This window comes from Adiantum capillus-veneris, chromosome 12 (genome assembly GCF_014529385.1).
Source record: "Adiantum capillus-veneris isolate H3 chromosome 12, ASM1452938v2, whole genome shotgun sequence".
NCBI lineage: Eukaryota > Viridiplantae > Streptophyta > Polypodiopsida > Polypodiales > Pteridaceae > Adiantum > Adiantum capillus-veneris.
In genome coordinates, this window is record NC_140942.1 from 18,139,277 (window position 1) to 18,166,337 (window position 27,061).

Consider the following 27,061-nt stretch of genomic DNA (forward strand, 5'->3'; position numbering starts at 1 on the left):
TTTGTTTCCCCACTATTGCTGACCACTGCATCACCTTGACCTCCGGATGGAGGCCACAATGCACAAGGGAAAGATTGGCAAGACATTCTTGCCCCGCCTAGCTACATGAATCTTCATGGTGATCAAGGACAACTCCCCTACCATCTAAGACATCAAACTACCCCACCTGCAAGTGGGGGGGGGGGGGGGTACTCAAAGACGCACGGCTAGGAAAGAGTGACAAGCACACTAAAGAAGGTGAGATTTTGCAACGGGCATCAAGGGTGCATTGGTGCCATATTTTTCTCTTGAGGCAAGTGGTGTTGTGAATGTGACGATAGAGACCACTGACAAACTAATCCGAGAGGTGATGATTGCTAGATTCACTAGTTATATAATTGATAGAATTCATGCTCATGCACATCATCAAGGCGTGCTTGCTACACATGGATGAGTGCTTTAGACTCTTGTCTTGGAGTTCGCCCTGGACACAATGCTTGAAATCATGGAGGAGCAAGTCCTTCCACTACGAAAAACCATTTTGGAGATGCTCATGATTGCAAATGCCTCTGCTCACTTGTGCCAAGCAAGCAGAGACCCTAGAGGAGGAGTTCCTATAGGTGCAATCAACCTTGGTGGTAGGGTAGTGGCCAATTCTAGTGGACCCAACTCCATTACTTGCTTTCCCACCAGTTTGGCTGATAGAAATTCCTCCATTGATTTGGCCCCTATGGAGACACTGATGATAATGATTTTCCCCAAGATGTAAACCCACCACTCACTTCTGATTTCGTAAATATATTGAATATGTATTTAACTAAGTTTTACTGTATAGGATGTCCTTGACATGGACAAGTTTGTACTATGGAGTGGTGATAGCTGCAAAGCTTTTGGCCCCTAGTCGATGCTTGTGCACTACATTAGCACACTACAGGCTGGTGATATTCTCATAGTGCACAAGGAGTACACGAAGGATGATGAGTTTTATCTAATGGCTCTCAAAGCCTTGTCAAAGTTTTTATGCTTTTCCACTATAGCAAACACTACCCACATGGTAGTTTAAACCTTTTCCATATCCACATTTAGTATGGGTTCTAGGGATAAGGTGATTTCACAAGTTGCACCAAGCCACCATGGCTAGTGAAAACCCAAAGGAAATGACACAAAGTTTCTTGACGGGTGAAGTACTGCAGTCTTCAAAGTGGAAGAAAATCATTGTAAAGATCCTCCTCAAGGGAAAGAAGTGATGTAATCCTAGATTTTGTTACATGATAATGCAATGATTCTGCTTCACACCTATGCATAGAATTGTATCTTCAATTTTCTTTGTTGTCTCCAATCATTTGTTTTGTCAATGCAATCAATTTGGTGTATTGATTTTTTGATAACTTGTTGGTTTACTACCCCATCAAAATTAATATTGCGATAGTGTTTTACAGCTCCCTAACTTACCTCTTGGCTACAAGTAGCTTGTATGGTAGTCAATGATTAGCATTGTAAAGTGCCTCCTCGAGCGAAAGAAGTGATTTACTCTTGAATTTTGTTACATGATAATGCAATGATTATGCTTCACACCTATGTGCTCAATTGTCTCTTCAATTTTCAATATTGTTGTTGCTAATCGATTGCTTTTTCAATACAATCAATTTGGTGTACTGATTTTTTGATAACCTGTTAGTTTACTACTCCATTGAAATTAATGTTGCAATAATGTGTTATAGCTCCATAACTTACCTCTTGGCAACAAGTAGCTTGTATGGTAATCAATGATTTTCCTAAGGTGTATAAAAACTATAAATTTTGTAGAATTACGCTATTGTCAAGCATGCTTTGGTTAAAATCATTGTGCGAAAAGGGAGCAAAAAATCACATACATAAATACCCTCTTGATGATTTTGGCGCCTTGTGGCACTACAATGTCTAGCTTAGTATGCCTGAAAAACCTAAACAATGCTAGCAAAGTGAAGGCTTGTAAACCATGTACCCTTTATCAAACCACAATGCTTTGGAACCCTAATAGATAGCTAGCCATCTACAAACACAATATTTTTTATTGCCTTATGTTTGAAAAATTTATACTTGTCAAATATGCCACAAGGGCACATATTGGTAATTTTTGGAGCCTTGCGAGACTGCTCTTTGACACTGACAATGGCCATATCAAACCTATTGGCTATGAAATATACAAAAAATATTCTAGTATATCACCTTTATACATAGAAACAAACTACAATTAGCATATTACTGCTTCATAGAACGCTACTACCTTTTTAAGTAATGCATGTAAACCTAATGAATGCTAACAAAGTTATGCCTTTGAAAACCTCAGCTTAAGTATTCTTAACACTGTGTATCCTTTACAAATGTTTAGAAAACCTTACTGAATTGCCAACCCTTTACAAAGTCCATTGTGTTGTCTTGTAAAACACAATATTTATTACTTCTTGTTGCTTTATAATGAATTTACTTGTCAATTAATCACAAAAAGACATGCCACAAGGGCGTGAGAGAAGGTCATCCATAACTTATTTTTGGCCATTTATCGTGCCCTATTTGGTAGGTCTATTTAGGCTATTTGGTGCAATATGGTGTAGCTTTAGACAAGAAAATCAAGCATATAAAGCAAGTTTGAATATCCCCTACTAATCAACTATGCAGAAAACTTGCAAAGCTAATTCCATAGTATCCATGTAGACATCCCCCCATGCCCATGTTTCCATTGCTTGAAAACTAGTATCAACAAAACAAACTATTGATGTAATACTTTTAATTAATATTCAACATCATTATGACTTGGAGATTATAAATGATCAATTATGGAAAAAACATTCACATAGAATTAATGACAATAAAAGTGAAATTTTGAACAAAGAGCACATTGGCATTGCTCCAACGAGGGTGGACTTCATTACTTTTGGTTTACAAGAGCTACAACAAATTTGGTGTTGTATTATGAAATTGGGATGCTATAGAGTACAAAAAATTATATATACAATTCATCACACTCATGGCACAATTGGTAGGCAAATTGCATGTCTTTGGCTTGAACAGTTACCCACTTAGCATGGATCACACAAAGATTGGTGTCTTCAGAAAGACAAACAAGGTATGCTTTGGTGGCTTCTTGAATCGCCTCCAAAGCCATTGCATGCATGTGCATGCAATGTCCGTCTTTTTTCTCTACATTATCTCTCTGCAATTTTTCAAGAAAGGTGATTTGCAAATTAGCAAAACCACCATCTTTTGCTAGTGTCCTATTTTTGCAAAAGCCTTGCAATGCTTCCACACTCTTTGTGCACTCTTCACTGATGTTGCTTGAGTGCTACCTTCTTGCATCATCCATAAAAATCACTCATCTTACGTCAATGGAAATACACTAGTTCCTTCTGAGCTTTTGAAGGGGCTACATTATGATCCAACTCATCCTCATCACTTGGGAGGGGCCTTAGTGGTATCGGAAATGTTTTACCACCTGTTCCCATGTTTTATTTGACCATTGATAGTTTCATCATGCTCTTATGGAGACACATTTAAACCCATGCTCTCCATCTCTTCATCATTTCATTGCTCCTCAACTGTGTGATGTTGATCCATCTCCTCTTCGTTGGTTTGTGTTCAAGTTGAATTATCGTCATCATTTTCCTCACCAGTGTGATGTTGATCCATCTCCTCTTCGTTGGTTTGTGTTCAAGTTGACTTATCGTCATCATTCTCCCCATGTAGCACGTTCCGATTGTCATGCACGAGCTTCTTTAACACTTTGCCCATCCTAGAATTTGTTCCTAACTATGCTTATCCTTGTCCGTCCCTTTTCTATTCTCTTATCCCTTCCTTTTGGCGGAGCTTTATGCCTCTTTTCGCATGCGACATCACTACAAGAGGTTGTGTGCTCTTGTGACGCTGTTAGCGACGGAAATACACTGGGTTTTTATAACCCTCGGCGTCGCTAAAACCGTCGCTACGAGAGCGTCGCTATATGCGTCGCTATAGGCGTCGCTACATGCGTCGTTATAAGCGTCGCTATATAGAGACGCTCATAGCGACACTCATAGCGACGGTTATAGCAACGTTTACACAGAAGACTATAGCGACGCTCATAGCGACGCTACAGAGCCATAAATAGCGACGGTTATAGCGACGCCCGAGAGAATTTTTTTTTGGTGACAGGGCATTGAATGCCCTGCCACCCATCAAGCATATTGTACTTGATTCACTTTTTAAAAAAAGTGCAAGGGTAGATAATAGACCCAAAATAGTCACCCACAAGACGCATTGTTTGCAAAATTGACAAGCGTAAAATTGACAATTGTACACATCATAGGCAAAATGAATTGATTGGCAAATGTAATAATGACAATTGTACAACATCATAGGCATAAAGAATTGATTGGCAAAAGGAACTCCGGTGACAAATGTAATAATATACATGGTTCAAAAAGACGTATAAAATCCGTCTCATGATACATAAGCTATGAGAAACCCTAAACTAATGCTATCTAGCTACGGCTAAACTGACGTCGTCTAGTCAGACGTCTCATCACGTCCAAGCGGCGTATCTGTCGGATTCTGCAAAAAAAGACAATAAGACAGCTTTCAGTAAGTATAAACATATAACGACATTTATAAAACAATACAAAAAATAGAAAAGAGTAAACCCTAATACTAACCATGCCGCCGCGAGAACTGAGAATTTCCATCAGGGCGTTTAAGCCCTTCCTGCCTGCGTACTCGCGCTCGTACGGTGTGGGATCACGTCCTGTCATCGACCACTGTCAAAATATACAAAGATTTCATTATGTTAAAATTAAAAAACTCATAAACCCTAAACTATCGAACATAAAGAGCAATGCAAAAACACTTACAAAATCGGCCTCAAATGATGCCCATCCACCGCTCCCCAAGTGGTGCGAGCTCCCTGCCTCTACTCGCGCTCTGGCTACATCCTTTTGTTGCTTCCACTTGTCGAGATTCTCGCGCGCTGCTTTCTTCGCATTCTTCCAATCTTCTTTGGCCAGCCAATCTGGCCTATTCCACCCATTCTTGATTGCTTTTTGCACTTCGGAACGCTTGTGTTTGCAGTATTCGCGCATTCGAATCTTCATCAGGTCTTCATTGAAGCGCTGATCCCGTGTTGGAATGGGAAACTCATCATGAAGTATGCTGATGACTCTGTTTTTTAAATCACTTGGTACTTCACTCCATTTGTTTAGTATGTAGTGTCTAAACAGTTGAGAGCAAAGACCACGCATGCGCGAGATCACCTTCTTGCCGTCATCATCCATGATGATGCCGCCGCTGAAGTCGACGGAGTAAGGCAAGCCCTCTGGCCGGTGACGCGTGAACCTGGGTGTCCCGGCAGGGGTCTCTAGCGGCGTGTCGATGGGGGTACGGACGTCAGGTGTCTCCACCGGCGTCTGGGCCCCGAAGCGAGGAGTGTCGAGTGGGGTGGCTCCTGGCGGAGTAGGTAGAGGTGTGTAGCTGCTAGGAACAGTCAGCCGCGCAAAACCTGGCGTAGATGGCGATGCTGTGGCTGGCGTGGGGGCGGGCAAAGAAGGGGAGGGTAAAGAGCCTCGTCGAACACGAGGTGGTGTGGAGGCATCGGCGGCGGAATCCCCACAACAACCGCCACCGCCACCACTAGAGCGCCGGTGTCTAAACGAGTGTGAAGATCGTCTCGTCAACGCCAAAGCTTCGGAGTGCGCCGAATGCTCCGAAAGAGAGGGAGATGCGGATGGAGTAGGAACGCGCGATGATGCGCCAGAGCGATGACACTCCACGTACCACTGTCTCTGCTACGGTGACAAAGAAGAAAGAAACTCCTCATCATCCATACCTGCATTAAACACACGAATATTTAAACTTAATATTGAATGAATAGAGTACACAATGACGCAAAGACCATTAAATACAATGACGTAATGACGCATATAAATACACTGACGCAATGAATTGAGTGATAGAAGAGGCAAGTTGAAAACTTAAAATTTTCAATCAAAAGATGTGAGCGCGAGTAGAAAAGAGCGTTATACACCATGGAAGGTACTTAGAGAGCCAAAGCTTTTACAACACGGAGCAAAATTGTTCAAATACAATATTTGTGGCTTTAAGAGATCTCTCTCTCATCCTTGCATAACTCAGTATAACTTCCTATATCTATATAGAGCTCTCCGTTTAAACACATATCCTATGTTTCATTTTGTAGCTCCTCTGCATGCACCCCATATAGAGTAGTAGCATCTTGATGCTCGTCTGGCACCACCGCAACGGCTTCTGATTGAGCATCTTCTCTGATCTCCTCCATTGATGCCGTTGTGATTGGCACATGGTAGCCTTCATACGTCCTTGCACTACGAGGGGCTACCTCTATGACGTACCACCAGTTTGATGTAGACTTTGTAGGATGAAATATTACCTGCCAGAGCCACATAACTTACATGAGAGCTTTCAAGCACATAACTTGTAAAAGGGGGATGTTAACTATTTACATACTTACTTGTTCACAATGCTCTGGTAGTACGAAAGTGTCTCTTAGGTCAGTCCATTTCTTAGTAGAATCCACCTCAAGAAAACCAGACTCTCCTCTACGCATAGTAGCGTTGCGACCCTCCATGATTATCTTGAACCATTGCACGTCGAACAAGTCGACAAAAAATCCTCTGTAATCGATCCTCAAAATCTCTTGCAGCGTGCCGAAGTAAGTGAGTTCCGCCACCACAGGATCTGCATCAGAGGAACGTCGTCTACTAGACTGTTCAAATTTTGCCATGATTCCACAATCTTGAGTAAAACGCTTTTTGTCGATCCGTTCCACCCTAAAATGTCGACCTTTACACCATGCTGCTGTGTATGACTTATACTACAACGAACAAAGATTATGAGTGTCCGTTCAAACATTTAGAAATAAAGTCACTAGCATGTCGTACATTGCAAACTTACCTTGGTCGCGCAACCCCGAGAGTACTCCCACTCTTCCTCAGTCACTTCGTCACCGCATTGTTGTGCGCTTTTCAATTGGTTGTGCAACCATCTTAAGCTCATGAAGGTTGGTAGGCTCTCCAGACCCGTCGGATAGTGCATCGGTGGTCGTCTTCCCCGTCTCCACTCGATTCGTGCCCTTTGTCGCTCTTGCTTTGCATTCTCATATTGTGAAATCCACTTTTGCATCACTGGATTGTGAAGCATGCAAAATCGGTTGATTTTAGCCTCTAGATCTTTCGTCATCTTCTTCTCAACACCGAGATTGCACATGACAATCCCAGATATGCGCTCATCATCTATGGTTCGCCATAGCGTGTCCCGGGCTTTATCAAATCCGTCTAGCCACTCTCCAATGTATACTAGGGACTCTGATACCAACCAACCTTCTGCCATGCTACCCTCCGGACGTGCCTTTTGATGCACATATCCCTTAAGCGTTTTCATGAAATGTTCTAAGAAGAACATCCATCTGGAATGAACTATGCCAGCTATTTCCACCTCATCAACTATGTGAACAAGAAGATGCACCTGAATGGTTAGCATGGTAGTAGGAAAATGTTTCTCAAACATGCACACAAGCTCCGCAGCATTTAGTTTGGCGAATGGTATGGAGTCTACGTTGATCTCCTTTTGTGAGATCCATTGCACCAGCTTTGCAAGTTTGTAGATTGTGTTACGGATGTCGAGAGACAAACATCCCTCAATGGCAACCGGTAAAATAAACTGTAAAGTATGTGCAGCAATGATATTAAAGTCCACATTTTATGCAATGATATTAAAGTCCACTATGAACGTACCTGACACATTTTATGCCAATCGTGTGACTTCAAACCGGTAAGCTTTCTTCTTTAGTAAAACACGTTCGGAGCGAGTGCATTACGCCAGTGGGGGTCCGCAAAGATCGAATGGTCTCTTTTACTTTGCGTTCTTGGGCTCCTGTGAAAATCCATGGTGCTTTAGGGAGTTTTATCGATCCATCAGACGCTGTTTGCGGCCAATATTGCTCCATACGATCCACATTTCTAAGGTCAACTCTGGCTCCCAAAGTATCTTTCTTGCCGGTCAGATGGTCCCATAGTAGATTACCCACATTCTTGAATATGTGCATTGGATCGAGCAAGTGATTGATCATGAGTCGGGGCCAGTATGGTAACTCGTACCATAGAGATAGTCTCTTCATCCCTGGAGGCAATCCGTCATCGCACATCTCCTTCTGCTCTAACCATGCTTGTGCAGACATCCTTGGTGGCTCTCTTCCCAAAAAGCCGTCGCGTAACACATGATTCTCTGGAAGATACGCTTGATGACCTTCGTAGATTTTCTTCTTCAGTGAGGGCGCCCTACGTGCATTCAGTCTAGGTCCACATGTGACACATGCTCTGTATCCGCTTGTTTGAAGCCCTGCATGTATACACATGATAATAGATCAACTATGGGAAAAAACAAGATTTACAGTGTTTGAGTGAGGAGTGTCAATAGATCACCTGAGCATTCTGTTAGCCCGGGATAGTCATGCATGGTCCACATTAGAATGCCTCTGATCAAAGAATTCCGTCGTCCTGTGTGTCGGCTCATATCCACCACCTCTATGCCAATCCACAATTGTTGTAGCTCTTCCAATAGTGGACGAAGATACACATCCATATTCCCCACTTTATATTGCCCTGGCACAATCAAGCTTAGCCATAGGTGCCCCTTCTTCGTAGTCAACCACGGGGGAATGTTGTAGTTGACGATGACAACGGGCCATACACTGTAAGATGTTGATCTTTGACCAAATGGATTTACGCCATCCATAGCCAGGCCTAAGCGCAAATTTCGAGCTTCCGTGGCAAAATCCGACCATGTTCCATCTATATGTTTCCAGGCTGCGCAATCTGCAGGAATTCGTAGCACACCATCCGAAGATTTATTCTCCTCATGCCATGATGCTAGGGCGGCCATGGACTTACATTCGAAGAAATGCTTGATGCGAGGAAGCAGAGGAAAATGTCGCAAAACCTTTTGTGGAATTTTTGTCCCGTGGAGATCTACTCGATATCTTTCGGAATCACATTTCGGACACTTCTCCATGTCTATGTATTCCCCTCTGAAAAGAATGCAGTCATTAGGACAAGCGTGGATAGAATTGTAATCCATCCCCAAGTTTCGCAAAATCTTTCTTGCTTCATCTCGGGAATCTGGCATCACATTGTCAGCTGGTAGTATGTGCTCTTTAAGCAATCTACACAACATAAAAATACGATACAGTCGTGTAAAAATCTATCAGATCATTATACATTTAGAGTTTTATTAAAGTAAACTAATTGTAATAGATCACCTGAAAAGCGCTGTGACGCTAGTGTCACTCCATCCAAACTTTGCCTGCATGTTGAGAAGAACCAGGAGTGCTTTCAATCTAGACATACGTGCTCCATTATACAATGACGTATCGGCTTCACTTTTCATATCATCATAGATAAGCCTTTCTGAATCCATGATCGTCTCGATCATTTCATCAATCTCGGGCTCAGACATTGCCTCGTTGGGAATGTGCTCTGCATGATCATCCCCCGAGCTGTCAGAGGCTACATCTTGTGGCCTCACATATGCTGCTTGACCAAAGCGCCTGCGAACACGTCTATTGGGTTGCAAGATTGCTGCTTGTTGGCCAGCGTCAGAGTCCGACGAGTTATAATTGGCAACAACTCGATCTATAATAGATGGATCGAACTCGCCAAATTCGCGAACGTGCTGCAAAGAAACACGTCTTGTCCGTCGCACAGCATGCTTGCATTGATTACAAGGACATAAGACCCTCGTTGAGAGATAGGTGTTTCGATTGGACGGTCCCACATCCTCGTCGCTACTCATAATGAGGATAAAAAACTTATAACCTGGACAACAAATTTAATATTCTATTGGCATTCTTCGTCTTATCTCTCTCTCTCTCTCTCTCTCTCTCTCTCTCTCTCTCTCTCTCTCTCTCTCTCTCTCTCTCTTTATCTCACATTCTCTAGTCATGTCCAATCCCCGCACACCTCGGTCTAGAGGTGCACGGAGATCAGAACCACCGGGTTATCATCTCGTCTTTATTGGTCAATACCTATATTTGTGGGTACAAGAAATCTACACACCCACGTCTACATGATACTGCATGTAGTGGACAAAATCCCTTTGCCTCTTCTCTAGCTGTAGCACTTCACTTCATCTTAACATCTTTTCACAGTAGATCTTTTCACTGTTCGTCTAACTCTAAACCCTAAACCGTAAGTAATTCTTGCGTGGACTCGATCTAACGTAAATAAGCGTAAATCTAAATAAACGTAAATCTAACTAAAAATAAAGCTAAATCTAATTTAACGTAAGTCTAATGACTAGAGGTTGTCTAGATGGTCATTGTGTCGGGGATGTAGTGACTCTTGCCGCCCTGAAGATCCACCTTCTTCCCTATCTTCTGAAGACATTTCACCAGTACTTTTGGATCGACGGAGCCCACCATGAGTGAAGACAGCAATACCCTATATTCCATTGAGGGCTTTCTTCACCCGCTTCATGTAGGCATCGCAGTCTATGGAGACCTAAATCTAATCTAATATAACATAAATCTAAATCTAGCTTAAATAAACGTAAATCTAGTTAAAAATAAACGTAAATCTAATTAAAAATAAACCTAAATCTAATCTAATTTAACTTAAATAAACCTAAATCTAATTTAACGTAAGTCTACATCTAACCTAATCTTTAACGTCTTTTAGGATAGTTTCCTACGACGTTATAACTCTCTTCTTCTTGTGTGTGTGCGCGCATGTGGATGTGTGTGCCAATAAAAAGAGATAAATGGTATAACCTTTCTATCACCCATGCCAAGTATGATAAATTGGTTATGCCATTTCCCTCTTGAATAATAGGTCTTGAGTTCAACTCCTCGTCGGCTAGATCTTTAGGTCTTTTAATTTTAATTAGTTTCCTACGACGTTAAATTAGTTTCTCTCTCTTTCTCTCTCAATGTGTGTGCATTTTTTTGGATCGTATGCATGTTTTCTCTCTCTTTTCCTCTCTCAATGTGTGCGTTTTTTGTTTATGCATGTTCTCTCTCTCTTTTCCTCTCTCAATGCGTGCGTTTTTTGTTTATGCATGCTCTCTCTCTCTTTTCCTCTCTCAATGTGTGTGTGCATTCTTTGTTTATGTATGTGTGTGTGCGTTTTTGTTTATGTTTATACTCTCTCTCTCTCTCTCTCTCTCTCTCTCTCTCTCTCTCAAAAACACTATGTGTGTGTGTGTATGTGTGTGTGTGAGAGAGAGAGAGAGGGAGAGAGAAAGAGGGGAAGGGAACATGAGAGTGAGGAGAGGGAAGGAGCATACCTGGCTCTCCTTCCTCTCCTCGTGTGTGTGTGTGTGTTTGTGTGTGTGTGTGGAGAAGAAAGAGAGAGAGAGAGAGAGAGAGAGAGAGAGAGAGAGAGAGGGAGCGTTACCTGCTCCTTGCTTGATCTGAGTTTTTGGGCGCGCTCTGTTATTTTTTTAGCCCAGTCGGCGTCGCTATGAGCGTCTCAAATTTCTTTGGAAATTTGCGACGCCCATAGCGACGCCGGGATTTTTTTTTTGAGCGTCGCTGTGTGAGCGTCGCTAATGTGAATAGCCTCTTGTAGTGCATGCAACCTTCTCTGTGAACATGTACATGACCTTTGCGGTGTTGTTCGTGCATGCCATGCATTTCTCTAAAATGTGTTAAGTTAAAATGAGCTCTTTTGGTTCTTTTATAGTCAAAAAATAAAATAAGGGCAGGTTCACACCTAAAGCAAATCATTTTATGACATCATGTGATTACTTACCAAAAAAAGTGACTCACAATTCATTGCAACACATGAAAATTATATCTCAAGGGATTCTAGTGGCATGTCATGCACTATGCCTTTGTGGCCCTTGGGACATATAGCATCGCCAAGGATTGTTGGTGAGTTAATTCTCCCGGGGAGTCCACTAGGTAAAAATTGCATATAACACTATATTACACTTTTTTGCTCTTCATGCTTTTTAATGCAATTTTTTGCCCTCAACTAGCCTTTCCTAAGTGTAGTTGTGTTATGGGAGCTTGTTGTTCGTGCCAATTTTGCATATTGTGGTGCATAGATTCAAAATTTAGCGTCTTAAAACTTTTTTTCTAAAATTTCAAAGAATTTTGAGACTTGAAAGCATCCCTTTTGTTGTGGTTCGGAAGATATAGTCTGTTTCGCACAAGGTAAAGGATATCGTAGCCCGCATATAGTTTGTTGTAGAGTAAGTTGTGAAGGCTTACATGTTTTGTGGTGTATTTACACTTTTAACTTGTGATTTTGAAGAATAAGTTGGTGAAGGGGAAATATCTTTTTCTCAAGTGTATTGGCTAGTGTGTGCTATAATTCCATGCTAGGGGAAGTGCTTCTTAGTCTTGGGGGGGTCACTATGTATGAATTGTGTATATTGCATGCGTTCAAGGACTATTTCTAAAACTCCTTATCTGTGGATTTTTAACAAATAAAATACACCCTTTTTCCATTCAATCTCTAATTTTTTTCCCACTTTCATTTTATGGTAACCTTCTATATGTGAATTTTTTTTTTCCCACTTTCATTTTATGGTAACCTTCTATATGTACAACCCCTTTTGTTGTACTCACGTGATAGTCACATAAATATTAAGTGACCCCCTTGAGTTCATAGTTTCCATGGTGGTCTTTTGGGTTTTGTTGTACTCACTTGATAGTCACATAAATATTAAGTGACCCCCTTGAGTTCCTAGTTTCCATGGTGGTCTTTTGGGTGGGCGTGTGCTTGTAAATTTTCAAGGAATTACTTGCCTTTAAATTGTGGTGTTATGGGAGTTATTTTGATACGGTTTGTGGCGCTGAATTTGTGTCTTGAGTGCTATTGGGAGACATTTCTATAGAAATACCCTAATCCTATAGGGCTTAAAGTTACACATCCTCGTATATCCCTAGAAGATCCTAAGTTATGTCATGAAGAGATTGATCGTCTTCTTGCAAATGGCTTAATTGCTCCATCCAACAATGCATTCGCATGTCGGGCCTTTTATATAAATAATCACTCTAAACAGAAAAGAGAAAAAAGAGATTGGTGATTAATTACAAACCCATCAAAGACTGGCTTCTGCAACATAGAAGATTTCCTTTGCCCCTAAAAGATGAATTGTTGTAGAGTTTTTGGGAATTGAAATTTTTGCAAGATGTATTAAAATGCAAGAACATGTGTTGCAAAAGCTACAAAGCTTTCCCAATCAACTCAAGGATCGCAAAGAAGTCCAATCCTTTATTGGATGTTTGCAATGGATTGCTCCTCAGTATCCTCAAGTTTTCAAGGAGTTATAACCCTTCAAAACTCTTGAAAGGAGTAAAATTTTCTTTTGGTCTGATGAGTTATCACAAGCAGTGATGAAGATCAAGCCTGTTTGCCAGAATCTTCCTCCTCTTAACATCCCCACTGATAAGCCTCTTATGGTTTACTCCGATGCTTGAATCATGGGGAGGCATTCTCTGTGAAGATCATAATGGTACCCCTATCATCTCCAGATGGGCTTTAGGTCGCTTCAAAGATGCAGAGATCCGGTATCACTCAATTCAAAAAGAGCTTTTGGCGGTAGTCAATGCTACTCTATCTTTTCGCCTGTTTCTTATGGTAATTCTTTTTACGCTTTGAAGTGACCTTAAACACTTTAATAAGTTTGTAAAAGAAAAGAATGTTGGTAAAGTTGAGAATGCTCGAATTATCGATGGGCCTACAAGCTCAGTCACTTTGATATTACCTATGAATATATTCTTGAAAATAAAAATGATATTGCAGATCTTCTGTCTCGCATAGAAAGTGACAAAAGCATTGATGTCATACAGACAGAATAAAGTGAGATCGGCAATAAATTCCATCAAAACCCACTACTGTAAAAAGAACTTTACAGAAGAATGTAACACGTAGCCTCGCGAAAGAATAACGCAAGTGCTCAATCCTCTATATGAAGGAAGCCTTGCTTCATTGTAAGAGCAAGAGTTTTTTGGAGAGATCACTATCCCTTAGTTGCCATTCCTTACTCTACCTTCACACTACCATTGTAACTCTTATTATGGAAGCTTTTTGTTAATCTATAAATTTGTGAAATCAAACTTCTACTTAGACATTCCATCCAGAAGCTTCCACATCAGCTTTGTAATCCCTTAGTTACCATTCCTTGCTCTACCTTCACACTACTATTGTAGCTCCCATTATGGAAGATTTTTGTTAATTTCAATTGTTCATACCGAAGCTGCACAAGATAGGGCTAGTGCTAAGCCTAAAAAAGATTGAACTTTGTAAACCACAGGTAGAGTTTTTGGGAATTGAAATTTTTGCAGGATGTATTAAAATGCAAGAACATGTGATGCAAAAGCTACAAAACTTTCCCAATCAACTCAAGGATCACAAAGAAGTCCAATCCTTTATTGGATGTTTGCAATGGATTGCTCCTCAATATCCTCAAGTTTCCAAGGAGTTACTACCCTTCAAAACTCTTGAAAGGAGTAAAATTTTCTTTTTGTCTGATCAATTATTACAAGCAGTGACAAAGATCAAGCATGTTTGCCAGAATCTTCCTCCTCTTAACATCCCCACTGATAAGCCTCTTATGGTTTACTCCGATGCTTTTGATGAAGCATGGGGAGGCATTCTCTGCGAAGATCATAATGGTACCCCTATCATTTCCAAGTGGGATTTAGGACGCTTCAAAGATGCAGAGGTCCGGTATCACTCAATTCAAAAAGAGCTTTTGACGGGAGTCAATGTTGTTCTATCTTTTTGTCTGTTTCTTATGGGAATCCCTTTTACGCTTCAAAGTGACCTTAAACACTTTGATAAGTTTTTAAAAGAAAAGAATGCTGGTAAAGTTGAGAATGCTTGAATTATTGACGGGCCTACAAGCTCAACCACTTAGATATTACCTATGAATATATTCTTGGAAATAAAATAATATTGCGAATCTTTCGTCTTGCATAAAAAGTGACAAAAGCATTGATGTTATACAGACAAAATAAAATGAGATCGGCAATGACGCCATCAAAACTCACTAATGTAAAAATCACTTTATAGAAGATTGTAACACGTAGCCTCACATAAGAATAGCGCAAGTGCTCAATTCTCCATATAAAGGAAGCCTTGCTTCATTGTAAGAGCCATAGTTTTTTGGAGAGATCACTATCCCTTAGTTACCATTTCTAACTCTACCTTCACATTACCATTGTAACTCCCATTATGGAAGCTTTTTGTTACTCTAGAAATCTCTAAAATCACTACTCTATCTCGTTTTTTTGTCAGTCATCTATTGAGTTTCTGTGTGCTGCAAAATTGGTATCAGAGCCTTGGTGTATGTTGGTTATGATTAACCATGAGAAGTATTACTAGTAACCTCCGAGTGCTCGTGAGGATTGCCTAGAATTCTGTGGCCAGGAGCTTCTATCATTGTTCCATCACAATCGCATGCAAGGTCTTGCTAGACATAGACATTGTCAGCTACTTAAGACTCCTTTTATCCCACAATCTAGTGCTGTTGCATATCTGCAATCCATTGACACCCTAGAGAGCTAGCTATTTCATAGGCATAATCAAATATTCAACATGGTGATGATCATATCATACTCCTCTCTGACAACATCGAGATTAAAGAAGCGAATCCTATTGGTAAATGGAGTTTACCTAAGGTTTCTACTTCCCAGGTATATAAGCATAACAAAGTTTCTACTCTTTTCGCTAGTACCCTTTACCATGAAACTCATGGTAAACTAACTATCAAAGATAATGATTCTGATAATCATATCATACATCTGTTCGAAGAACTCTCTGAGTTTAGGAAGAAGGCATTAAGCAAAGAACATCAATTTGTGCACATAGGTTATATAGCCGTAGGCATAATACCTTTTTTTTTTAAAGGCCGTAATACTTCTTGTATAGGGGCTACTTGATACTAGGCATAGTAACTTACCTAATCAGACAATTAGTGTCTTGCAAGGAAGTTTGTCTAATGGGCCAATCTACATATAATGTTTTCCCAACTTTCCTTGTAGTCTCACATATAAATATTTTGATGAGGTAATCTCTCTCCTTATTAAAACACGTGGTTTAGATTTAAAACACAACTCTGACCATCTACAAATAGCCTATCATATGATAATACATACTATCAATGCCTGTCTACCCTCAGTATATAATTTTGGCTATTTCCAAGATAATGAATTTCAAATCCGAGGTCAGAATATTGTTACCGAGGTGGATGATACAACTTTATGCATTTTGTCGGAAATGGTGAATTGGCAAGAAGTTAAATTTCTTGTAGAATGGATACAAAATCATAGGTAGATCTAAATCCCACAAAGATATTGCTTCCGTCATTGAGAAACCATTATACCAGATGTCCAAATTTTGCAGCACACAAAAAATCAATAGATGACAGATGAAAAGACGAGATAGAGTAGTGATTTCACAGATTTATTGATTAACAAAAAGCTACCATAATGGGAGTTACAATGGTAGTGTGAAGGTACAGTAAGGAATGGTAACTAAGGGATAGTGATCTCTCCAAAAAACTCTTGCCCTTACAATGAAGCAAGGCTTCCTTTATATAGAGGGTTGAGCACTTGCGTTATTCTTACGCAAGGTTACATGGTCCATTCTTCTATAAAGTGCTTTTTACAGTAGTGGGTTTGATGGCATCATTGCCGATCTCACTTTATTCTGCCTGTATGATATCGGTGCTTTTGTCACTTTTTATGCGAGACAAAAGATCTACAATATTATTTTTATTTCCAAGAATATATTCATAGATAATATCAAAGTGACTGAGCTTGTAGGCCCATACTTTACCAGCATTCTTTTCTTTTAAAAACTTATCAAAGTGTCATGAAGAGCACTCTAAAGCGTAAAAGGAATTCCCATAAGAAACAGGCGGAAAGATAGAATAGCATTGACTCCCGCCAAAAGCTCTTTTTGAATTGAGTGATACTGGATCTCTGCATCTTTGAAGCGTCATAAATCCCACTGTAGCAGACGATAGGGGTACCATTATGATCTTCGTAGAGAATGCCTCCCCATGCTTCATCAGATGCATCGGAGTAAACCATAAGAGGTTTATTAGTGGGGATGTTACGAGGAGGAATATTCTAGCAGACATACTTGATCTTTATCATTGCTTGTGATAACTCATCAGACCAAAAGAAAATTTTACTCCTTTCAAGAGTTTTGAAGGGTAGTAAATCCTTGGTGACTTGAGGATACTGAGAATCAATCCATTGCAAACATCCAATAAAGGATTGGACTTCTTTGCGATCCTTGAGTTGATTGGGAAAGCTTTGTAGCTTTTGCAACACATGTTCTTGTAGTTTAATACATCCTGCAAAAATTTCAATTCCTAGAAACTCTGCCTGTGGTTTGCAGAGTTCAATCCTTTTTAGGCTTAGCACCAGCCCTATCTTGTGCAGCTTACAATTGAAGATGCTTGACATGGCTCTGAATATCCTTTGAATGGACTAGAATTTCATAAATGTAAAGAAGTAGAAATTCTTTACAATCAGCAAAGATAATTTATATTCTTTCCTGACAAAGGAAGGGGCTGGCTTGAGTCCCATGGGAAGAACAATCCATTCGTACATACCTTGGGGGACAGCAAAACTGGTTTCATATATGTCTTGAGGTTGGATCTTAAACTGCCAGAAGCCACTCTTTAGGTCAAACTTGGAGACGACCTGACAATGCTTTATTCTTCGTAGCAATTGACCTTTTAGGGGTAAAGGAAATCTTCTATGTTCCAGCTATGATCATGGAGACTTAGCAAAATGAAATTTCAGAGAGATCACTATCCCTTAATTACCATTCCTTACTCTACCTTCACACTACCATTGTAACTCCAATTATGGAAGTTTTTTGTTAATCTATAAATCTGTGAAATCACTACTCTATCTCGTCTCTTTGTCTGTCATCTATTGAGTTTCTGTGTGCTGCAAAATTCTATTGAGTTTCTATGTGCTGCAAAAGTTTATTGGATGCTTGCAAAGGATTTCTCCTCGGTATCCTCAAGTTGCCAAGGATTTACTACCCTTCAAAACTCTTGAAAGTAGTAAAATTGTCTTTTGGTTTGATGAGTTATCACAAGCACTGATGAATATCAAGCATGTTTTCGAGAATCTTTTTCCTCTTAACATCCCCACTAATAATCACAACCGTGAGGAGTATTCCTAGTAACCTCTGAGTGCTCGTGAGAATTGCCTAGAATTATGTGGTCATGAGCTTCTATCTTTTTTAGGCTTAGCACCAGCCCTATCTTGTGCAGCTTCTGAATATCCTTTGAATACACTAGAATGTCATCAATGGTAAGAAGTAGAAATTATTTACAATCAGCAAAGATAACTTCTATTCTTTCCTGACAGAGAGAAGGGGCTGGCTTGAGTCCCATGGGAATAACATTCCATTTGTACATACCTTGGGGGACAACAAAACTGGTTTTAAATCTGTCTTGAGGTTGGATCTTAAACTGCCAGAAGCCAGTCTTTAGGTCAAACTTGGAGAAGACCTGACAATGCTTTATTCTTCGTAGCAATTCATCATTTAGGGATAAACAAAATCTTCTATGTTCCAGCCAGTCATTGATGGGTTTGTAATTAATTACCAATCTCTTTCTTCCTCTATTGTGTTTAGAGTGATTATTTACATAAAAGGCCTGACATGGGAATGCATTGTTGGATGGAGCAATTAACCCATCTGCAAGAAGAGCATCAATTTCTTCATGGAATAATCTAGTATCTTCGAGGGACATACCAGGATGTGTAGCTTTAATTCCTGTAGGCTTAGGGTCACTTGGCAAAGATATCCAATAGTCCTCTTTGTCCCAAAAGGCTAGTGGGTTGTCACTTGTTTGTTGTGCTAGTTGAGAATCAATAAGCTCAAGTTGTTTGGAGTACTTGGTTTTTTCATTAGTAAACCATTGTAGAAACCGCTCATTTTTGTGCGGATTTGGTAGCATAGGAACTACTTCCCCCAGTAAAGAAGATCCACAAGGCTTGGTGAGGACAGTATAGGGAAGATTATCCAAAGAAAACTGAATAGAAGCATCAGTATTAATGGTATATGAGGTAAGCCGAGAAATAAGATCAGCACCAATGGTAAGATCTATATTAGGATGGGAATGTAAATATTGATAAATTTGCATCTTGGCATTCCCTAAAGCTCGCTTACAAAGAACAATTTTGTCGATTCGACACTTTGAATTATTAGCATATGAAACGGTGATGCCATAAGATAGGCTTTGGACGAGGTGTGTAGGAACCAATGCTTGGTTGATATAAGAGATAACAGAGCTTGAATCCCAAAGAGCAAGTTGAAATTGAACAGATAGCAATTGATGATGTATTTGCTCGCATTTAGTGTTTACTTGTTGGATGGCTTCCAAGATAGCTTTATCATTTTTACTACAAATTTTAATGTACTCAGCAGCTTCTTCTATAGGATGCAAAGCTGATGTGGAAGCTTCTGCATGGATTGTCAAAGTAGAGGTTTGATTTCCAAGATTATTCCCAGCTTCAAGGTTATGCATGACCTCTTGTCTTTGATATCTTGTTGTAGGTCGAAGTCCCGGATGCATCAATGTTTTCCATTCATCTTGTTGAGCAATGGCATTTGCTTGTTCAGCCATATTTTTGAACAGGGGCAGTGGAGTATACTTTTGTTGCTCCTTACGGGATAGATTTAACTTTAGAGGTAGTTGCTCTTGTTGTTAGTATTCTATTTCATCATAAGAGTAAGGACTAGAGCTCGAGGTCGATGATGGAACATACCTTTTTTCTGTGGAAATGAAAAAGGCTTCTTAACCATCTTGATTATCCTAGGCTCATTATCATCAAAGAAATCTGGTATTTCAATATCCTGAGAAGAAGGCGATGTAGAACTACCTTCAGATTGTTCCTGATCAAAATCATATTCTGCATATTCTACAATAGGAATGTCATTATGTTGCAGCATGTTGCAAGGAATGACTTCATATTCGTATTTGTCTAAGGACTGCATTTCTAAATTTTCATTTTCTTTGAGGGAATTCTAGGGCAATATGCCCTTGCTTATTGCAAATGTTGCACCTTACATGTTTCCTTTCTTCTTTACTGAGCTTACGTTTGCGGCGTGCTACTTTGAACCTTTTCCCATATTTGTTTTGTCTTGGTTTAATCTTGCAATTGCATTTTCCTTTATCTCTGCACCCAAAGGTCTTGACCTTTGTTTCCTTGTCGCAGAAGTGAGAGTTGAATCCTTTAACTTGTTTGATATTCTTCTTCGTCCTGATTCTAGCACGTTCAAAATCAGTGACTTCATCAACGAAAGCATTTATCTGGGCTATGAAAATATTTTCGTCGAGATGTAGACGAGTTGCTTTAATTCTTTATTTTATCAGATTACAAAATGAGTCAAGAAAAGAGTTAAGATAGTACTGCTTATATTCTGATTTGAAGTATCCTCCAAGAAACTGTACATCCGATGAGTCATATGTTGCTGATATTTTTTAATCTAGGTTAAGTCACATAGCTTACTTCTGAAGAAGGCTTCCTTATTCCTTTCTTGAATCTTGTTAGTCAATCCGAGGAACTGCATGACTAAAGCTGCAAAGAAAAATGAGATGAAATTGTCAAAATTTTCATGAGCATCAGGACCTTCTTACATAATGGTATTCAACACAACTGTCATCTTGAAAAACTCCCATTGCTTGTCTTCTGGTAGAATAGTTCTGACTACCTCCCCCATTTCCTGCCTTTGCTACTATGATTGTATCTCAGCATTGCTTCCCCAATGATGATAGGGATTAAACCCATCTTCGATGTTTTGTGACATAAAAGGTGATATTTTTGGAGAAAAGCTAGAAACAGAAGTAATCATTGGTTCTTGTAATACAGTAGAAAACATGCAAGGCAAATCCTTATGTTGTGAGCCACCACCAAAATTAATAGCTTGTTGCAAAGCGGTCTGCTGCATATTAGTTATTGGTGCTTTGCCTTTTTCTGAAGTAGATACACCCGGGGGAAAAAGATGTGGGAAGTTGTTAGAGAAAGTTTGGAGAGTACCTGATATTGCAAGAGGGCGATCTCTTTAAGGGCATTGGTATGCCAGTAAGAAGTTGACTTGAAGGGTTGCAGGCGAGTGTTTGGAGAAGGGACAATATAAGGAAGACTATGGGTAAGATCCTTCTCATTGATGACTGCTTTGGTAAGGAGATCAATACCATTAGAGACAAATTCAGAGGCAATGATGCAATTACAGAGTTTGCATCAAAATAACCCTTCATAATCTTTATGTGTTCCATGATAAATACATGCCAATGCTGGAGGAGAATGGCACCGATGGGAAGTTGATGGAGAGGCTTGACTGGTTGGATAATCAGATGTTTTGAAGGACATCTGGTATATTGGTTTCTCAATGGCGGAAGCAATATCTTTATGGGATTTAGATCTACCTAAGATTTTGTATTGTGTAGTAGATGCAAGCTTTTGAATATTTAAAGAGATGGGTTGTTGAACCTCATTGAGCAGAGTCTTGGAAATATCCAATTTTCATTCTACAGGAAATTTAACTTCTTGTCAATTCACCATTTCAGACAGACTGCCTAAAGTTCTATCATCCACCTTGGTAATAATATTTTGACCTCGGATTGAGATTCATTATCTCACAAATAGCCATAATTATATACTGAGGGTAGACACCTATTGATAGTATGGATTATCATACGATATGCTATCTGTAGATGGTCATAGTTGTGTTTTAAATATAAACCATGTGTTTTAATGAGGAGAGAGATTACCTCATTAAAATATTTATCTGTGAGACTACAAGGAAAGCTGGGAAAACATTCTATGTATATTGGCCCATTAGACAAACTTCCTTGCAAGACACTAATTGTCTGGTTAGGTAAGTTTCTATGCCTAGTATCAAGTAGAGCCCCTATACAGGAAGCATTGAGGCCTTTTCAACACAAAGGTATTATGCCTACGGCTATATAGCCTATGTGCACAAACTGATGTCCTTTGCTATATGTCTTCTTCCTAAACTCAGAGAGCTATTTGAATAGATGTATGATATGATTATTAGAATCACTATCTTTGATAGTTGGTTTACCATGGGTTTCATGGTAAAGAGTATTAGCTGAAAGAGAAAAAACTTTCCTATGCTTATACACCTGGGAAGTAGAAACCTTAGGTAAACTCCATTTACCAAAAGGATTAGCTTCTTCAATCTCGACATTGTGAGAGAGAAGTATCTTGAAGGATGATATGATCATCGCCATGTTGAATATTTGATTATGCCTATAAAGTAGCTAGATCTCTAGGGTGTCAATGGATTGCAGATATGCAACAGTAGTAGATTGTAGGATAAAAGGAGTCTGAAGTAGTTGAGAATGTCTATGTCTAGTGGCACCTTGCTTGCAACTGCGATTGAATAGCGATAGAAGCTCCTGACCACGGAATTCTAGGCAATCCTCACTCAGAGGTTATCCAACCAATCAAGCTTCTATATGAGCAATTGAAGATGCTTGACATGGCTCTGAATATCCTTTGAATAGACTAGAATGTCATCAATGTAAAGAAGTAGAAATTATTTACAATCAACAAAGATGATTTCAATTCTTTCTTGATAGAGAGAAGGGGCTGGCTTTTGAGTCCCATGGGAAGAACATTCCGTTCGTACATACCTTGGGGGACAACAAAACTAGTTTTATATATGTCTTGAGGTTGGATCTTAAACTGCCAGAAGCCACTCTTTAGGTCAAACTTGGAAAGGACCTAACAATGCTTTATTCTTCGTAGCAATTCATCTTTTAGGGATAAAGAAAATCTTCTATGTTCCAGCCAGTCATTGATGGGTTTATAATTAATCAACAATCTCTTTTTTCCTCTTCTCTGTTCAGAGTGATTTTTTACATAAAAGGCCTGACATGCGAATGCATTGTTGGATGGAGCAATTAAGCCATCTGCAAGGAGACGATCAATCTCTTCATGGCATAACTTAGTATCTTCTAGGGACATACCAGGATGTGTAGCTTTAAGCCCCGTAGTCTTAGGGTCACCTGGAAAAGATATCCAATATTCCTCTTTGACCCAAAAGGCCAGTGGGTTGTCACTTGTTTGTTGTGCTAGTTGAGAAGCAATAAGCTGAAGTTGTTTGGAGTACTTGGTTTTTTCATTGGCAAACCATTGTAGAAACTTCTCATTTTTGTGTGGATTTGGTAGCAAGTGTCAAAGTTTGGTGGTGGCTCACAACATAAGGATTTTCCTCGCATGTTTTCTATAGTATTACAAGAACCAATGATTACTTCTGTGTCTAGATTTCCTCCAAAAATGTCACCTTTTATGGCAAAAGACATCGAAGATGGGTTTAATCCCTATCATCGTTGGGGAAGCAATGCTGAGATACAACCATGGCAACAAAGGCAGGAAATGGGGGAGGTAGTCAGAACTATTATACCAAAATACCTGACAATGCTTTATTATTCATAGCAATTTATCTTTTAGGGGGTAAAGGAAATCTTCTATGTTCCAGCCAGTCACTGATTGTTTTGTAATTAATCACCAATCTCTTTTTTCCTCTTTTTTGTTCAGAGTGATTAGTTACATAAAGGCCTGCCTGACATGCGAATGCATTGTTGGATGGAGCAATTAATCCATCTGCAAGAAGACGATCAATCTCTTCATGGAGTAAAAAGTGACAAAAGCACTGATGTCATACAGACAAAATAAAATGAGATCGGCAATGACGCCATCAAAACCCACTACTGTAAAAAGTACTTTACAAAAGAATGTAACACGTAGCCTCACGTAAGAATAACACAAGTGCTCAATCCTCTATATAAAGGAAGCCTTGCTTCATGTTAAGAGCGAGAGTTTTTTGGAGAGATCACTATCTCTTAGTTACCATTCTTTACTCTACCTTCACACTACCATTGTAACTCCCATTATGGAAGCTTTTTGTTAAACTCTAAATCTGTGAAATCACTACTCTATCTTGTCTCTTCGTCTGTCATCTATTGAGTTTCTGTGTGCTGCAAAATTGGTATTAGAGCCCTAGTGTATGTTGGTTATGATTAACCGTGAGAAGTATTACTAGTAACCTCTCAGTGCTCGTGAGTATTGCCTAGAATTCTGTGGTCAGGAGCTTCTATCCTTGGCCAGTCGCACTCGCAGGCAAGGTGCCACTAATCATACGCATTCTCAGCTACTTCAGACTCCTTTTATCCCACAATCTAGTAGTGTTGCATATCTGCAATCCATTGATACCCTAGAGAGCTAGCTACTTCATAGGCATAATCAAATATTCAACATGGTGATGATCATATCATCCTTGAAGAGACTCCTCTCTTACAACGTCAAGATTGAAGAAGCTAATCTTGCTGGTAAATGGAGTTTACCTAGAGTTTCTACTTCCCAGGTATATAAGCATAACAAAGTTTTTGCTCTTTCCGCTACAATAACCTTTATCATGAAACTCATGGTAAACTAACTATCAAAGATAGTGATTCTGATAATCATATCATACATCTGTTCGAAGAACTCTTTGAGTTTAGGAAGAAGGTATTAAACAAAAGACATCAATTTCTACACATAGGCTATATAGCCGTAGGCATAATATCTATGTTTCGAAAAGGCATTAATGCTTCATGTATAGGGGCTCTACTTGATACTAGGCATAGTAACTTACTTTATCAGACAATTAGTGTCTTGCAAGGAAGTCTGATGGGCCAATCTACATAGAATGTTTTCCCAACTTTCCTTGTTGTCTCACAGATTAATATTTTGATGAGGTGATCTCTCTCTTCATTAAAACACATGGTTTAGACTTAAAACACAACTCTAACCATCTACAGATAGCCTATCGTATAATAATCCGTACTATCAATAGGTGTCTACACTCTGAATATAATTTTGGCTATTTGCAAGATTATGAATCTCAAATCCGAGGTCAGAATATTGTTACCAAGGTGGATGCTACAAATTTAAACAGTTTGCCTAAAATGGTGAACTGGCAAGAAGTTGAATTTCCTGCAAAATGGAAATTGGATATTTCCAAGACTCTCCTCAATGAGGTTCAGCAACCCATATCTTTAAATATTCAAAAGCTTGAATCTACCGCACAATACAAAATCTTAGGTAGATCTAAATCCCGCAAAGATATTGCTTTTGTCATTAAGAAACCAGTATACCAGATTTCCTTCGGAACATTTGATTATCCAACCAATCAAGCCTCTGCATCAACTTCCCATCAGCACCATTCTCCTCTAGCATTGGCATGTATTCATCTTAAAACATATAAAGATTATGAAGGGCTGTTTTGATGCAAACTCTGTAATCGCATCATTGCTTCTAAATTTGTCTCTAATGGTATTGATCTCCTTACCAAGGCAGCCATCAATGAGAAGGATCTTACCCATAATCTTTCTTATATTGTCCCTTCTCCAAACACTCGCCTGCAACCCTTGGAGTCAACTTCTAACTGGCATATCAATGCCCTTAAAGAGATCGCCCTCTTGCAATATTAGGTACTCTCCAAACTTTCTCTAACCACTTCCCACATCTTTTTTCCCCGGGGGTATCTACTTCAAATAAAGGCAAAGCACCAGTAATTAATATGCAACAGACCGCTTTGCAACAAGCCATTAGTTTTCGTTATGGCTCACAACATAAGAGTTTTTCTCGCATGTTTTCTACAGTATTACAAGAACCAGTGATTACTTCTGATTCTAGATTTCCTCCAAAAATGTCACCTTTTACGGTAGAAGACATCGAAGAAGGGTTTAATCCATATCATCGTTGGGGAAGCAATGCTGAGATACAACCATGGCAGCAAAGGCAAGAAATGGGGGAGGTAATCATAACTATTCTACCAGAAGACATGCAATGGATAGTTTTTCAAGATGATAGTTGTGTTGAATATGAAGAACAGGAATTAGATGAACTGGATATAGTCATTACTCACATATTCCCAGCTCTCGATGAATCTTCTTATAATTCTTTCGATATCACTTATGGAGAAGAAGTTTGAATTCTTAATCCAACTAAAATGCAGGCAGAGGAGGTAAAGATTGAAACCCCGTCATCATCTTCCTCTGCCACTCTATTAGGAGTTTCAAAGATTTTAGATATGACCATTCTTGACATTGATGGATTAAATCTAGATCAGGTCTGGAAGGTCTTTGAGTTCATCTATAATTTTGCCCATTATGGAATCCATTACAAAGACTTGACGCAAAGACAATCAGTCTTCATGATCATAGCAGGATTTCAAGGAATGCTACAAGCATGGTGGGATGATCTAAGTGTAGACAGCAAGGCCTAAATTATGCAAGGAGGTGATGATGGTAGTCATGAAAATTTTGGCAATGTCATCTCACTTTTCTTTGCATCTTTAGTCATGCAGTTCCTCGGATCGACTAACAAGAATCAAGAGAGGAATAAGGAAGCCTTCTTTAGAAGTAAGCTATGTGACTTAACTCAGATTAAAAAAATATCAGCAATGTATGACTCATCTGATGTATCAGTTTTCTGGAGTATACTTCAAATCAAAATATAAGCAGTACTATCTTAACTCTTTTCTTGAGTCATTTGCTAATCTGGTAAAAGAAAGAATTAAAGCAGTTGGTCTACATCTTGACAAAAATATTTCCATAACCTAGATAAATGCTTTCATTGATGAAGTCACGGATTTGGAATGTGCTAGAATTAGGATGAAGAAGGATATCAAAAAAGTTAAAGGATTCAACTCTCACTTATGCGACAAGGAAACAAAGGTCAAGACCTTTGGGTGCAGAGATAAAGGAAAATGCAACTGAAAGATTAAACCAAAACAAAACAAATATGGGAAAAGGTTCAAAATACCACGCCGCAAACGTAAGCTCAGTAAAGAAGAAAGGAAACAAGTAAGGTGCAATATTTGCAATAAGCAAGGGCATATTGCCCTAGAATGCCCTCAAAGAAAATGAAAATTTGGAACTGCAATCCTTAAAGACAAATACGAATATGAAGTCATTTATTGCAACATGCTGCAACATAATGACATTCCTATTGCAGAATATGCATAATATGATTCTCAAG